The sequence below is a fragment of the Schistocerca cancellata genome, unplaced genomic scaffold (assembly GCF_023864275.1).
Source record: "Schistocerca cancellata isolate TAMUIC-IGC-003103 unplaced genomic scaffold, iqSchCanc2.1 HiC_scaffold_1092, whole genome shotgun sequence".
In the NCBI taxonomy this organism is placed as follows: domain Eukaryota; kingdom Metazoa; phylum Arthropoda; class Insecta; order Orthoptera; family Acrididae; genus Schistocerca; species Schistocerca cancellata.
Genome location: NW_026047091.1, coordinates 1,973,913 through 1,990,571, shown reverse-complemented (window position 1 = coordinate 1,990,571; position 16,659 = coordinate 1,973,913). Strand labels below are relative to the sequence as shown.

The following is a 16,659-nucleotide window of genomic DNA, read 5'->3' as shown; positions in this document are numbered from 1 at the left end:
TGTTCAACAATTTTGTGTTACGTATCTTCATTTCAGTTAGAGGTATATCGAATTTAATATAAAATTCTGCTAAATACATGTGTGTTACTGTTTTATCAGTTGTCTGACGAAGTAACTCCAAAAAATATGCCCTTAGAAAGTACAAAGCGGAGAACCCATAACTATACAGTGGAAAACTGTGATATTTGCAGTATGAATTAATATCTTTTCTTAGTTACCAATAAAAAATTCAGAGGCATTTGTTTCTGTGAACAACTGTAATCTCATCAGCAGTGCAGATTCTCAACAAAATGGTTACAAAGCTCATCTCTTTGTTAAATCACTCGATTCAGTCTCGAATAATGCCTTTTATTTATGCAGATTTAAGTCTGAAAAAAGAATGAAACGTCCTCACAAATACTCATGTAGATACTTGTATATTCTCTTTTACAAAAGTCTAGATATTCGGGATAAATAAGTGCTTGTGTGTGATATATGTCCCTGAGAATTTAATATCACCATGTAACAACGATGCGACAAGAACAGTACAATATCGTTTCACGGTTTGCAAAAGGACAACGACACTCACTGGAATATTTGTTATGAATCGCTTTGTAACGCGTAATTTTATTTTGCCTGTCGTATTTCGAATCCTACAGCTGGTCAAGCTATATCAGGAACTTTGTGCTTTCTATTTAGTAGTTAAACCACTGTAAGGTGAAAAAATACTATAACATTTTCAACTACGGAAATTATTTACGGGTAGTTGCTTAAATAGATGTTCCTAACTTCATCGGGTTTTCAGTTTAAAAATACTATGTCATGGCATATTTTGATAAACACAATCGTAAAGCCAACGTAGTAGCAACTTGGACACGTATTGAAGCATACGCCTAAAGTAGTCGGTTCGGGAGAATGTCTGACGGACTGCAGACGTGGTGTAAATGTAGCGTTCAGGATGAAAAAACAGAAGTATATTGTCGAGTACAACAACCACGTTATCCTAAACTAAGCTCATGCGCGTACGGCTAGGGTCAGAGTAACAATTTCATTAACATTATAATAAGCTACTACAGTGAATTGTGGAATATAAATATCTTATTCACGAGAGTTTCTTTTTTTGGTACGAACGAAAAATAAAGCCGGTCATACTGAAAATAACACAGCACGATTGAAACTATTTTTACTTCTTGATTCAATAACATTTAAAATTACTTTTACATCTTGATTGAATAACATTTATATTTTTATAATACCAGTTATAATCACATCAAACTGTCACCTTCAGATCAATGCACAATATACACTCCTGGAAATTGAAATAAGAACACGGTGAATTCATTGTCCCAGGAAGGGGAAACCTTATTGACACATTCCTGGGGTCAGATACATCACATGATCACACTGACAGAACCACAGGCACATAGACACAGGCAACAGAGCATGCACAATGTCGGCACTAGTACAGTGTATATCCACCTTTCGCAGCAATGCAGGCTGCTATTCTACCATGGATACGATCGTAGAGATGCTGGATGTAGTCCTGTGGAACGGCTTGCCATGCCATTTCCACCTGGCGCCTCAGTTGGACCAGTGTTCCTGCTGGACGTGCAGACCGCGTGAGACGACGCTTCATCCAGTCCCAAACATGCTCAATGGGGGACAGATCCGGAGATCTTGCTGGCCAGGGTAGTTGACTATAACCTTCTAGAGCACGTTGGGTGGCATGGGATATATGCGGACGTGCATTGTCCTGTTGGAACAGCAAGTTTCCTTGCCGGTCTAGGAATGGTAGAACGATGGGTTCGATGACGGTTTGGATGTACCGTGCACTATTCAGTGTCCCCTCGACGATCACCAGTGGTGTACGGCCAGTGTAGGAGATCGCTCCCCACACCATGATGCCGGGTGTTGGCCCTGTGTGCCTCGGTCGTATGCAGTCCTGATTGTGGCGCTCACCTGCACGGCGCCAAACACGCATACGACCATCATTGGCACCAAGGCAGAAGCGACTCTCATCGCTGAAGACGACACGTCTCCATTCGTCCCTCCATTCACGCCTGTCGCGACACCACTGGAGGCGGGCTGCACGATGTTGGGGCGTGAGCGGAAGACGGCCTAACGGTGTGCGGGACCATAGCCCAGCTTCATGGAGACGGTTGCGAATGGTCCTCGCCGATACCCCAGGAGCAACAGTGTCCCTAATTTGCTGGGAAGTGGCGGTGCGGTCCCCTACGGCACTGCGTAGGATCCTACGGTCTTGGCGTGCATCCGTGCGTCGCTGCGGTCCGGTCCCAGGTCGATGGGCACGTGCACCTTCCGCCGACCACTGGCGACAACAACGATGTACTGTGGAGACCTCACGCCCCACGTGTTGAGCAATTCGGTGGTACGTCCACCCGGCCTCCCGCATGCCCACTATACGCCCTCGCTCAAAGTCCGTCAACTGCACATACGATTCACGTCCACGCTGTCGCGGCATGCTACCAGTGTTAAAGTGTGCGATGGAGCTCCGTATGCCACGGCAAACTGGCTGACACTGACGGCGGCGGTGCACAAATGCTGCGCAGCTAGCGCCATTCGACGGCCAACACCGCGGTTCCTGGTGTGTCCGCTGTGCCGTGCGTGTGATCATTGCTTGTACAGCCCTCTCGCAGTGCGCGGAGCAAGTATGGTGGGTCTGACACACCGGTGTCAATGTGTTCTTTTTTCCATTTCCAGGAGTGTAGTACATCCTAGTCTAACTGAGGACTATGTGTTGTGGCAGGAACACAGATATAATAAAATCGGTCGTCACGATAAAAATGGTGCACTACATGAAACAGTACCGTGATGATTTTTGAAGGAAATTATGTGTCATTAACGTCAGCTCTAAATGAGTAATTGAAACATGGACACACAGAACATACAGTAGTGTCACTTTCGATGTGGATGAGAGCGTCTGGTCTCTGCGACCACTGCCTCTGAAAGCTGTAATGAGTCAGCATTAATGTCCCTGAATGGAAAACAGAGGTGACTGATCATTATCGTTCGATTTTGAAGCTCTAACAACAGTCGTGTTTGAAAAACTTAGTTATGGGAACTTAACTTCCTCCCACTACGCGCACAACTCGCCTTTGTAATGTCTAAGCAAATATCGGCACATTTGTGCCATCATCAGTGGGTGCGTTTATTCAGGGCTATACAATATAAATGAGTTTTAAGTGTTAATTATTGGAGTAGGAGTTATCTGCACAAAAATAACCTAATTCTCTAGAATATTAGGTTCCACAGGACCTTCATTACGTTATAATATAGCTTATCACGTACAACGAAGTGATGTTGTGAAACTGGTTGGCGAGTCGCGTCATCTGTAAACATACCGCTATTTTGTTGTGTAAAAAAATTCATGATTACAGTTTGCTATAGATTACAACTATTTTCGTACTATCTTTCTGCAACTGCGTGCTCATCCATTGTACAAAACACGCGGAAACATTGAATGTGTTTCCAACGTACCACACTCGCAGGTAGCAATTTCGAACTTCATAGAACACAATGTTTATGCAGCTGCTGCATGTTTGGGCCCTGTTAATGTTCACCAGTCTTACTGCTCGTCCTGGCGCCTCGTTTCAACTTTGTTTACTTCCTCTCTCTCTCTCTCTTTCTCTCTCTCTCTCTCTCTCTCTCTCTCTCTCTCTGCGTGTGTGTGTGTCCCTTTTTTAACTATGTGTTGTACATTTCGAATAGTTCCTTTAATCTGTGAAATTTTATGCTACCTCATAGTCTAATGTATTCATTTATAATGTTTTCTTTCAACAGTTATTATAAACCAATCCATAAAATTTTTTTTGCGTATACTCCTTCTGTTTGATATCCAGCAAAGGCAGTCATTAGTGAAAACTGTATGCCTTTTTTAGCAGAACGCCGTAAAAATGACCACAAACGCATATTCAACGGTCGTTTGAAATAGTTAATATTGCAATCTTCCCTCTAGATAACAAACGTAGGTTTGGTCCAGCTTTTCGGTAAATATCTCCCTCCTGCTCAGCTCCTCATGAATTTTGATACACTCTTGAATACTTCATTTCTACCAAAAACTGTTCACCCACTCAGCTTTATTTCCGCACAGAAAGTTAGCTTTCTGTTTAAAAGAGTTTTATCTCCAATGTTTGATTTTACTTCTGTATTGTCGCACAGCATTAATTACATACATAAAATGCTGAAAAATATTGTTTCACGGAAAGAGTGTAACTGACTTTATTTAAGTTTACTGTGACCTGCCGCATGCTTGCTCTGAATAATTAACGGTGCATGCTGTATCGCGTTCTCCATGCGAATATCTGTTTTTAAATTAAAAGGTCATTTGTACCAGATCTCCGTTGTGCTAAGTCGTCGCCTTTCATTTCATAGAAAACATAAGGGTTTCATATGTATTTATAATGTAGTATTTGTCACTAGACTTTCAGACCACTAAAACACCAGGGGTGTCTGGTAAGTGATACAAACTTTTTTTCTGAAAGCTGGTTGATTTTATTCAGAACAATACACCGTATTATTCTCCACTATTTTGGCTACAAAACCTTATTTTTCAACACAACGTCCATTCAGTGCGGCGGCCTTGGGCCACTTTACCGGGACGGCCTGTACGCCCGCAAGGTACCACTCTACCGGGCGACGTCGGAGCCAGAGTTTTTGTGTGTCAGTAACCCCTCCTCGTCGTCCGCTTACTGCTTCCCGCGGAGGGCCTCCTCCTCCTCCTCCTTTAGGCACAACTGCTGGCTGGTGCGAGATCCGAGTTGTAGGGTGGATGAGGGAGAAGAGCCCAACGACGGTTTGAGAGCTCTTCTGGGGTGCGAAGACTTGTGTGAGGCCTTCCGTTGACATGGAGAAGGAGAAGTTCATTTGCGTTTTGTGGCGACGAATCCGATGAAGTAATTCCTTCAATTTCCCGAGGGTAGCACAGTACGCTTCAGAGTTGACCGTTGCACCATGAGATAAGACATCAAACAAAATAACTCCTTCAGAGTACCAGAAGACCGGCGCCACGACTTCTCCGGCTTAGTGTGGGACTTTGAACTGTTTCTTCAGAGTCGAGGTGGTGCGGTGATGCTGTATGGCTCGCCGTTTTGTTTCCAGTCGAAGTTATGGACGCAGGTATCATCGCTTGTGACGATGTTCGCCAAAAGTTGTGGCGGACAGCCAGCCTGGTAGCGCGCGCGCTATCCCGCACAGGTGATCCTCTGTTGCTTTTTATGGTCTCGTGTTAGGTGGCGAGGAACCCAGCGGTCACACGCCTTCGACTACCCCAACTGATGCACGAGTGTGTAAGCACTGTGACGCCGAGCTGTACAGCAAAGTGTTTGACTGCGATCCGGCTATCTCCTTGAATGAGAGTGTCCGCACGTTCGAAAATTACAAAGGTCATAGCTGTGTACAGTTGGCAGGCACATGGGAGATCGATGAGGTTCGTTCAAGGTTGTTGCGATGATGACAGACGCTTCGCCCAACGACTCACCGTGCTTTTGTTCACTGCCAGGTCTCCGCAGACATTGTGCAAGAGCCTGTGAGTATCCGCGATGCTTTGGTTTTCCGCCAAAAGAAGCTGAATGACAGATCCCAGCTTGACACGCACTTCCGCTACAGACGCCATGTTTAAGGCTACGTATTGCGCCGCAATTCGATTTGCAGCAGAAACATGATGAAACATGAAGCGGAAATATTCCACAAAGTTCCATAGCAAATTCGGCACTTTTTCAGCCGAAATCGTCCCGGAGAAAAAAATGCGTTGCATTACATATTGAAGCCCCTCGTTTGCTGACTAGTCGCCAATGAGTAATACTAGAGCTGGAATAGATAATCGTCAGTTTATCATCTTAGTTTCTATTTCAGAGAAAGATTTCCATGTTTCATTTAAGTAGAGTTTAGGAACTGACCAGTCAGATATGGCGTACCGAATAAAAGTGCAAGCTGAGGTATCACAGGTAGCAACGGAATTGAGCGAAAGAAACTTTTAACCGTTTCAGTATGGAAGTGAGCAACAACGCTCACTTTCAATTAAAAAAATCCCAAGGCGCAAAAATATATTTTGAAGCGTAGTTCATTCACTAAAGAAACAGATAGCCTGTATTAAATTTTAGAAATATTTTCGATTTGCAGCAGATGGTACTAGACAGGCTGTAATGGTTTTGCAGTTACCCACACCAACCTACCTACTGCTTTAAAGGTTTATGATATCAAATAAATACTCAAGAACCTCTTACGTTTTCATTCAGTTCGGAGATTACGCGCCCTTGAAAATTAAGTCCCAACGTGCGTTTCACGGCAATATCTGAAACGTCCCCTTAAAAAAAATTACACATGACTGTGCTTATACTGACACACAATATTTTTAGCGCGACGCAATCTGACCTTCAAAAATCCCTACAAAAGAATTGCCCTAACATTAACCTATACCTTTCACAAATCACTTGCCTCACAAAAATCTTCGTTACTCAAGCTACTGCAATACAGCGAGCGCCACTACTGCCAGCTAAATAAAAGATTCAAACTACTCAAGGCACTAACTACTGATAGGCATAGTTAGCAAATGAAAGATTTTGATAGAGAACAAACAATGTATTTACCTTAATAGTGTTGAAAAATCATAATATACATAGCAGTTCATGACATTCAGTCTTACAAATTTCAAAACTCCGCCATCTCTCTCCCCACATCCACCACTGCTGGCGGCTCACCTCCAACTGCGCAACGCTACGCGCTGTTCACATCCAGCTGCCCAACACTACAATGGCAGAAAACAATGCAAACTAGCCACAGACTGCACACAGCACAGCCAGTGATTTTCATACAGAGCGCTACGTAACGTTGCCAATAAGAAAACATAAACAGTCTACTTACATATCCTACATCCAAGTCAGGTGTCTCTTTTTCTTTATTCTTCATGTATAACTATTATTTATCATTTGCGAGGAATAATGTCAGTCTTTATGCGTCAGATAAGTATGTCTTGGGGATTGGAAAGTGGTTTCTGAATCTGTCATTGATAAGTGAGCACAGGCATCCTGTAGCACCTTTCGGTGTTTTCCATGTAAATCTGTTTCTATTTAAATATTAGACGAGTCTGCTTCTACAGCTAGTTGAGTTCCGCATACCGGTATGTTCTATAATTTATGTTTTCTAGCCCAAATCTTCCGCTAACTATGCCTTGTATTTTCTATCTTTCAGTGTATTACAGAGCGGTTTCGATATCACATTTTAAGCTTCTTTGTGAATCTTGCTAGTAACTAGTAGTTTTCTATTTTCTTCTCACTAATACGTTCTAATCATCTCTTGAACTGTCCCTGTAAATCTATACACAGATTATTAGTTTCAGTTGACTAGTGGTTAGTTTGAGTTTTGAGGATAGTGCTTCACCCATTGCATTACTCACAGTAATTCAATTTGAGCTAAGTATTGTCATCTTGGATGATGAAATAATTTTTCCCGTCCGTAAGGATATGTTTTCATGGTGAGTGTTGCTAGACAAACCAAACAGACTTTCCAGTCAGTATTAATTATATGTCTTTAATTTCCCTCTGTCGTTTCGTGATATTAATGAGAATCCAATACGACGCAGGAACAAGAGATGTACATTGCTATCAGAGCTTTTAATTCTTACGCTGTTGGCTTGGTATATTTGTGCTTCACGGATAAAATTACGTGGCGTGTGTACATACGACCAGAAGTGTGAGGAGTAAATGAACATCTAAGTGGTAGAGCGCAGGCCCGTTTTCCCCTGTAGAACGTTGGTTGGATGTGCTGTGATATGTTATAGAGACGAACGAATGCAATATTATTATTGAAATGTCGATAGAAAAGATGGATTTTGAAAACTTCAAAGTCCTTTTTAACTTTCATCCGAGAACATACCTGATATGACTGCAGTATCAATGTCTAGAAAATACTTCACTCGTATACATGATTTCGTCCATAAATGAACACTAACGCTATGTGACTTCTTTGCATGAGAGATTCCGAGACAGGAAAGACTACCAGAGCGCAGCGGTGAATATAGGGGATCTCGAAGATACATTTGGGCAATGGAGAATTACTTCCAGTGTATTCGAAGTTGACTAATAGGATATGAATGCACATAGCACCCTCCCTTATGGGGAGCATGTGTGCAATGGAGATATTGACACAAAGTTGCATAAACTGGCACCTATTCCCGTAATTGTCTACAGCACAAACGTACGTTATTCTTGCTATATGCGTAATAGGCATGCAAATATATAACTGTATAATCTGCTGACGGCGTCTTATATAAACTTTTCCACTGAGGACAGATTGTAATCAGTTAATATGCTCGCATTAGCTATGATTTTAAGCAAGTAGTAAGTGAGCACAACTGAGGTGACAAAGGAAGCATGTTAAATTATGAGTAGTTTCGGTATGAGGAGTAATTAAAGTGAAATGGGAAGAATGCTTGATCGTTATTCTAGAAAACAACACGATTGCTCAGCAATGAAAACACAGAAGTATGCCAAAGGGCCACTTGAAATACACTCCTGGAAATGGAAAAAAGAACACATTGACACCGGTGTGTCAGACCCACCATACTTGCTCCGGACACTGCGAGAGGGCTGTACAAGCAATGATCACACGCACGGCACAGCGGACACACCAGGAACCGCGGTGTTGGCCGTCGAATGGCGCTAGCTGCGCAGCATTTGTGCACCGCCGCCGTCAGTGTCAGCCAGTTTGCCGTGGCATACGGAGCTCCATAGCAGTCTTTAACACTGGTAGCATGCCGCGACAGCGTGGACGTGAACCGTATGTGCAGTTGACGGACTTTGAGCGAGGGCGTATAGTGGGCATGCGGGAGGCCGGGTGGACGTACCGCCGAATTGCTCAACACGTGGGGCGTGAGGTCTCCACAGTACATCGATGTTGTCGCCAGTGGTCGGCGGAAGGTGCACGTGCCCGTCGACCTGGGACCGGACCGCAGCGACGCACGGATGCACGCCAAGACCGTAGGATCCTACGCAGTGCCGTAGGGGACCGCACCGCCACTTCCTAGCAAATTAGGGACACTGTTGCTCCTGGGGTATCGGCGAGGACCATTCGCAACCGTCTCCATGAAGCTGGGCTACGATCCCGCACACCGTTAGGCCATCTTCCGCTCACGCCCCAACATCGTGCAGCCCGCCTCCAGTGGTGTCGCGACAGGCGTGAATGAAGGGACGAATGGAGACGTGTCGTCTTCAGCGATGAGGGTCGCTTCTGCCTTGGTGCCAATGATGGTCGTATGCGTGTTTGGCGCCGTGCAGGTGAGCGCCACAATCAGGACTGCATACGACCGAGGCACACAGGGCCAACACCCGGCATCATGGTGTGGGGAGCGATCTCCTACACTGGCCGTACACCACTGGTGATCGTCGAGGGGACACTGAAAAGTGCACGGTACATCCAAACCGTCATCGAACCCATCGTTCTACCATTCCTAGACCGGCAAGGGAACTTGCTGTTCCAACAGGACAATGCACGTCCGCATGTATCCCGTGCCACCCAACGTGCTCTAGAAGGTGTAAGTCAACTACCCTGGCAAGCAAGATCTCCGGATCTGTCCCCCATTGAGCATGTTTGGGACTGGATGAAGCGTCGTCTCACGCGGTCTGCACGTCCAGCACGAACGCTGGTCCAACTGAGGCGCCAGGTGGAAATGGCATGGCAAGCCGTTCCACAGGACTACATCCAGCATCTCTACGATCGTCTCCATGGGAGAATAGCAGCCTGCATTGCTGCGAAAGGTGGATATACACTGTACTAGTGCCGACATTGTGCATGCTCTGTTGCCTGTGTCTATGTGCCTGTGGTTCTGTCAGTGTGATCATGTGATGTATCTGACCCCAGGAATGTGTCAATAAAGTTTCCCCTTCCTGGGACAATGAATTCACGGTGTTCTTATTTCAATTTCCAGGAGTGTACAATAACAGCAAATCATCAAAATCAGATCCAAGTCCATATGATTTGTAATCCCCGTAGTAATGCTAAATAAGTGAGATAGTAATGTGAGCGATGACATATATTGACGGATGCGTTAATGGAAGACCGATATTGATCCCACGATCATGGGCCAACAGATTCAACCTTGATCACAAATAAAGTACATCTAAAAACCAGAACAATGGGTGAAATATTGTGCCTTAGCGTGCGAGGAGGCAAAGTTCTCACCACAAATTGCAGCGCAGAAATTGCGACTGCAGTGAAACACTAGTCAAAGTCGTCGAACTTGGGAACCAATAGAACCACGAAAGTGCAGATGGCGTCCACGCGATTGTTCTAGCCCCGGCGACTCCGGGAACAAGTGTCTCTGGCCATCATAGTACACAGGGGCACGCTAGCTCATATCTCAAGCGCCCTGGCATGGGACTGGTCTATCAGCTGCCGCCTCGACAGTGTAGCGCGTAGATGTGCTCGCACTATGAAGCCAACGATGGTAAGATTACTAGCAGACGGTGTCCGTGCATGGAGTACCTTTGCATCTCGTCAGCGACTTACATCTCGCTTAAAGGTAAATGACATGCAAGACGTTTTCTAATGAACGGATTTCCATGCGCTTGAGCAAGAGCCCTGAAAAGTACAGTACGGGGTGTAATAAAAAGGTGTGGTCAAGCTTTCAGGAAGCGTTCCTCGCATATACAAGAACAAAACGTGCAGTATGAACATGGGCTCCAAACGCTTTGTTTCCATGTTAGAGCTCGTTTTCCACATCTCTTCGGAATCACATCAAGCGTGGGAAACACACGGAAAGAGAACGTACCAGCATTACAAGAAACGTTTTCTTACATGTAATATTGCACCCTGTTACTTACTTTCGGTTAGAATGTACAGAAGATTGTAATTCTTAGGTTCTGAACCAGTGTTTGTTGTTCCACTTGGACGACGGTAATGCTGATATGTGACTGCCGGCCGGGGTGGCCGAGCGGTTCTAGGCGCTACAGTCTGGAACCGCGCGACCGCTATGGTCGCAGGTTCAAATCCTGCCTCGGGCATGGATGTGTGTGATGTCCTTAGGTTAGTTAGGTTTAAGTAGTTCTAAGTTCTAGGGGACTGATGACTTTAGAAGTTAAGTCCAATAGTGCTCAGAGCCATTTGATATGTGACTCACTTCACTGCTTCTGTTGACACGCGACCAACTTCATTGCTCTGCTGGCTTCAAGAGAGTTGGATCAACTGTTTGTTGATCACAGCGGACTTGGTTTCAGGTGGAATGAGATGGAAGTGTACCCAAATGCGGAGTTTTAAGACCCACATTTACTGTACGGATCAACATATGGTAATGGCGGTGGAGCTCCGTACTTATATCAGGAGAGATTTCCAGGACCACGATGGCCAGTCACCAGGACGTTTACAGCAATTGATCGTCGTCGTAGGGAGCGTGGGGTTCAATGCGACGGCGGCTTTGGAGATTCGCCCGCAAAACGAGGTGTTTACCAAACGTTACCACCTCACAACGGCGCCAAAAGTAAAGAAGTCGCTGCCAGACGGATCAACGAATCGGTTACGTCGGCGTAGACTCGCCCGCATGTGTATCCTTACGCTGCTGCAGCCAGCAAGTTATTTGTGTTCGAGCGCTCAGCCCAGCCTCCATGTACGAGTAATTAGTGAGCACTTGTAATCATCTTATAGGACGACAGTATCGTCTTAGCTTTGATACAGCCGCTTCCTAATACAACACTTATTCAGATCTATGTATCAGGCTATAAACAGTTGTACTCTGATGTGAAAATACCATTCTCCATTGACCGGAATGTTAAATGTTATGTGTCAGCGACAGTATCGAATACATACCAGCTTTGAGTGCAATAATCGTTTTCAAACTTAAGTATCTGCCTTGCCGAAGTAAAAAAAAAAATTACTAATATTTTGCGTGTGTGTTGCAATATAAGTTCGACCTCCTCTTGAATTAATCTAGATTTGCGAAAATACACCAAAAGATTCATGCGTGCATCCTTGCTAACGGAGGACATTTTGAACATTTAAAAAAAAAATGGTTCAAATGGCTCTGACCACTATGGGACTTAACATCTATGGTCATCAGTCCCCTGGAACTTACAACTACTTAAACCTAACTAACCTAAGGACATCACACAACACCCAGTCATCACGAGGCAGAGAAAATCCCTGACCACGCCGGGAATCGAACCCGGGAACCCGGGCGTGGGAACCGAGAACGCTACCGCACGACCACGAGCTGCGGACTTCATCATTTCATTTAGCAGAACGTCGCATACTGAGTCGGTACACTCTTTTCCTGCGTGTTTGGCATGAGTAATACGATTATGAAGAGAAGCAGAAAATGAGCTCTAAAATGGAAAAAAAAAGCATTTTCGGACCCATGTCCATATAACATATTTTCGTCCTCTGCATGTGAGGAATGTTTCCTGATAGTTTGGCCATACGTTTTTGTTACACATTAATAATACATACTGGGTAACAATTAAATGACAATCTGTCGAATCGTTTTACACTCTAAGTAGGCAGACATTGAAGGCTATCTTCAGATAGCAACCAACCATACGAACTTTATTTTTTGATCTACGTGTAACTAATAGCAGAGCCCATGTTGTGGGGCTGGTGAAGAAAAGTCAATATAAATGGAATCTAGCGAAAGCATCCACAAGACTTATAGATATTTATTACTTTTTGGTCATTTATATTTCGTAGGAATCAGGAATGTACAAGAATAGCGCTGTGAAAACACCTAAGTTAAATCAGCGTAAAAGGCCACAAGAAAATCATGCAGCATATGAACATTCTACTGAAATGACGTGGGACATGATACTTCACCACAAAGCGTTTTTCGACGTGCCAACTGTGTTTGGTAAAATATACTACGAATAGCTCACAAATATTTCAGCAACTGATTACCTTAATGAAAATGAAATTACGTTTTCTAACGACACTATGTGGACAGGTTAAACAGGGTATATAAGTTTAAGAGCCAAAGAGACTGGTACACTTGCCTAATATCGAGTAGCCCCCTCCCCCGCCCCCCTGCGAGCACGCAGAAGGGCCGCAACGCGACGTGGCACGGACTCGACTAACGTCTGCAGTAGTGCTGGAGGGAATCGACACCATGAATCCTGCAGGGCTGTCCATAAATCCGTAAGAGTACGAGGCGGTGAGATCTCTTCTGAACAGCACGTTGCAAGGCATTAAATATATGCGTAATAATGTTCATTCTGGCAAGTTTGTTGGCCAGCCAAAGTGTTGAAACTGAGAAGGGTGTTCCTGGAGCCACTCTGTAGCAATTCTTGACGTGTGGGGTGTCGCATTCTCCTGCTGGAATTGCCCAAGTCCGTCAGAATGCATAATTCACATGGATGGATGTAGGCGATCAGACAGGATGGTTACGTACGTGTCACCAGTCAGAATCGTGTCTAGACATATCAAGGATGCCATATCACTGCCAATACACAAGCCCCAAACCATTATAGAGCCTCCGCTAGCTTGAACAGTCCGCTGTTGGCACGCAGGATGCATGGATTCATGAGGTTGTCTCCACATCCGTTCACGTCCATCCACTTTATATAGTTTGAAACGAGACTCGTCCGACCAGGCAACATGTTTCCAGTTGTCAACAGTCTAATATCGGTGTCGACGGACCCAGACGAGGAGTAAAGTTTTGTGTCGCGCAGTCATCAAGGATACACGAGTGGGCCTTCGGCTCCGAAAGTCCATATCGGTGATGTTTCGCTGAATGGCTCGCACGCTGACACTTGTGGATGGCCGAGCGTTGATACGTGCAGCAATCTGCGGAAGGGTTGCACTTGTGTTACGTTGAATGATTCTCTTTAGTCGTCGTTGTTCCCGATCTAGCAGGATGTTTTCCTGGCGGCAACGATGTCGGAGATCTGTAGTTTTATCGGATTGCTGATATTCACGGTACACTCGTGAAATGGTCGTACGGGAAATCCCTATTTAATCGCTACCTCGGAGATCCTGTGCCCAGTCGCTCGTGCACCGAGTATAACGTCACGTTCAACTCACTTAAATCTTGATAACCTGCGATTGTAGTAGCAGTAACGGATCCAACAACTGCGCCAGACACTTGTTGTCTTATGTAGGCGTTGCCGAGTGCTGCGCCATATTCTGCCCGTTTACAAGTCTCTGTATTTGAATACGCATGCCTATACCGTTTCTTTGGCGCTTCATTCTACAGTTATTGTTCTTACCTTTGTGTTGTAAATAAGGGATGAAAGGTGGAGCTTTCAGGATTTCATTTAATAAGTTGTTTTCAGTATTATAAAATTATGTTTCAAAAACTGAGAAATGGCTTTGACTTTGCATATGCAATTAGGTGGACCACGTTATGCCTTTAGTAACAGATCCCTTCAACACACATTTTCAGCTGTATCCATCGAGGTTTATCAACACCTGTCGGCAGCTGAGGGTTTCAATTAATTACCAGACATCATTAATCTCGTTGTACAGGGTGTCCCAGGAGGAATGGTCAGTATTCAGGGATATGACACGAACGCACACTCAAAGCAAAAATGTCTAGTAAACATGGCCTCTAAAATGTGCGACTGCTCTTCCATACCGTGAAACAACTCTCTTCTACTGCAAGCTCCTATCTTTCCATATTTTCGAAGGAGGAAGTATTCATTAAAAAAATAAAAAAATAAAACAAAATTAAAATGATTACGTAAACATTATATCTAAAATGTATGTCTTAGAAGCTATGAACCCTTGTTCAGTAGAAGAGACGTGTTTCACAGCAGCAAAGATGAACAACCGCTCATAGATCTTAATGTATGCACTCCACAGCGCACGTTTATTAGAATTTTTATTCCTCCAACGACCATTCGTGTAGGTAAAGGACAGTGATCAGAAAACGGACTTCGTTTATTTATTTATTTCTTTATTTATTCTTCCGTGGGATCAAATTAAGGAGAAGTCTCCATGGTCATGGAACGAGTCAATACATGAAATTATAACACGATATTAGAAACAGATAAAATGAAATATAAAAAAAACATATTCAGGTGACAAGTCGTAAATTTAAATAAAGAAAAACAACAATGTAACACTGGAATTTGCTTAATTTTTTAGCTCTTCCAGGAGCTCCTCGACAGAATAGAAGGCGTGAGCCATGAGGAAACTCTTCAGTTTAGACTTAAAAGTGTTTGGGGCACTGCTAAGATTGAGTTCTTGTGGTAGCTTATTGAAAATGGATGCAGCAGAATACTGCACTCGTTTCTGCACAAGAGTCAAGGAAGTGCATTCCACATGCAGATTGGATTTCTGCCTAGTATTAACTGAGTGAAAGCTGCTAACTCTTGGAAATAGGCTAATATTGCTAACAACAAACGACATTAACGAAAATATATACTGTGAGGGCAATGTCAGAATTCCCAGACTATTGAATAGGGGTCGACAAGAGGTTCTCGAACTTACACCACATATAGCTCGAACAGCCCGTTTTTGAGCCAAAAATACCCTTTTTGAATCAGAAGAATTACCCCAAAAAATAATACCATACGACATAAGCGTATGGAAATATGCGAAGTAGACTACTTTCCCTGTTGAAGTGTCACTTATTTCAGATACTGTTTTAATGGTAAATAAAGCAGCATTTAGTTTCTGAACAAGATCCTGAACATGGGCTTTCCACAACCGCTTACTATCTATCCGAACTCCTAGGAACTTGAACTGTTCCGTCTCGTTTATAATATGCCCATTCTGTCTGATCAAAATATCGGTTCTTGTTGAATTGTGTGTTAGAAACTGTAAAAACTGAGTCTTACTGTGATTTAGCATCAAATTATTTTCCACAAGCCACGAACTTATTTCATGAACTACGTTATTTGATACTGTTTCAATATTACACACAAGATCCTTCACTATCAAGCTGGTGTCATCAGCAAACAGAAATATTTTTGAATCACCTGTAATACTAGAAGGCATATCATTTATATAAATAAGAAACAGCAGTGGCCCCAGCACCGACCCTTGGGGAACGCCCCACTTAACAGTGCTCCATTGGGACTGAACATCACTACCACTCTCAATATTGCGGAGAATTACCTTCTGCTTTCTGTTCTTAACGTAAGAGGCGAAGCAATTGTAAGCTACTCCCCTTACTCCATAATGGTGCAACTTCTGCAGTAACATTTTGTGGTCAACACAGTCAAAAGCCTTCGATAAATCAAAGAAAACACCTAGCGTTCGCAACCTTTTATTTAATCCGTCCAAAACCTCACAGAGAAAAGAGAATATAGCATTTTCAGTTGTTAAACCATTTCTAAAACCAAACTGAACATTTGATGGCAAATTATGTGAATTTAAATGCTCCAGTAACCTTGTATATACAACCTTCTCGATGACTTTAGCAAACACCGATGGCATAGGAATAGGTCTATAATTGTCAACATTATCCCTGTCTCCCTTTTTATAAAGTGGCTTCACTACCGAGTACTTTAATCGGTCAGGAAACCGACCACTCCTAAAGGAAAAGTTACAGATATGGCTAAGTACTGTGCTAACATACATAGAACAATACTTCAGTGTTCTGCTAGATACCCCGTCATATCCGTGAGAGTTCTTGGTCTTAAGTGATTTAATTATTAACTCAATCTCCCTCTTGTCAATATCATGGAGGAGCATTTCAGGTAACAGTCTCGAAACACTTTTTTCTAAGAGCGCTATATG

The 16,659-nt window shown here is 43.7% G+C and overlaps 1 protein-coding gene across 1 annotated transcript in view; it reads left to right on the top strand.

Annotated features, from left to right (window-relative positions):
• LOC126154493 (dipeptidase 1-like) overlaps positions 1–16,659 on the top strand; it is a 1,598,597-nt gene that overhangs the window by 911,499 nt on the left and 670,439 nt on the right. The window lies entirely within an intron of this gene.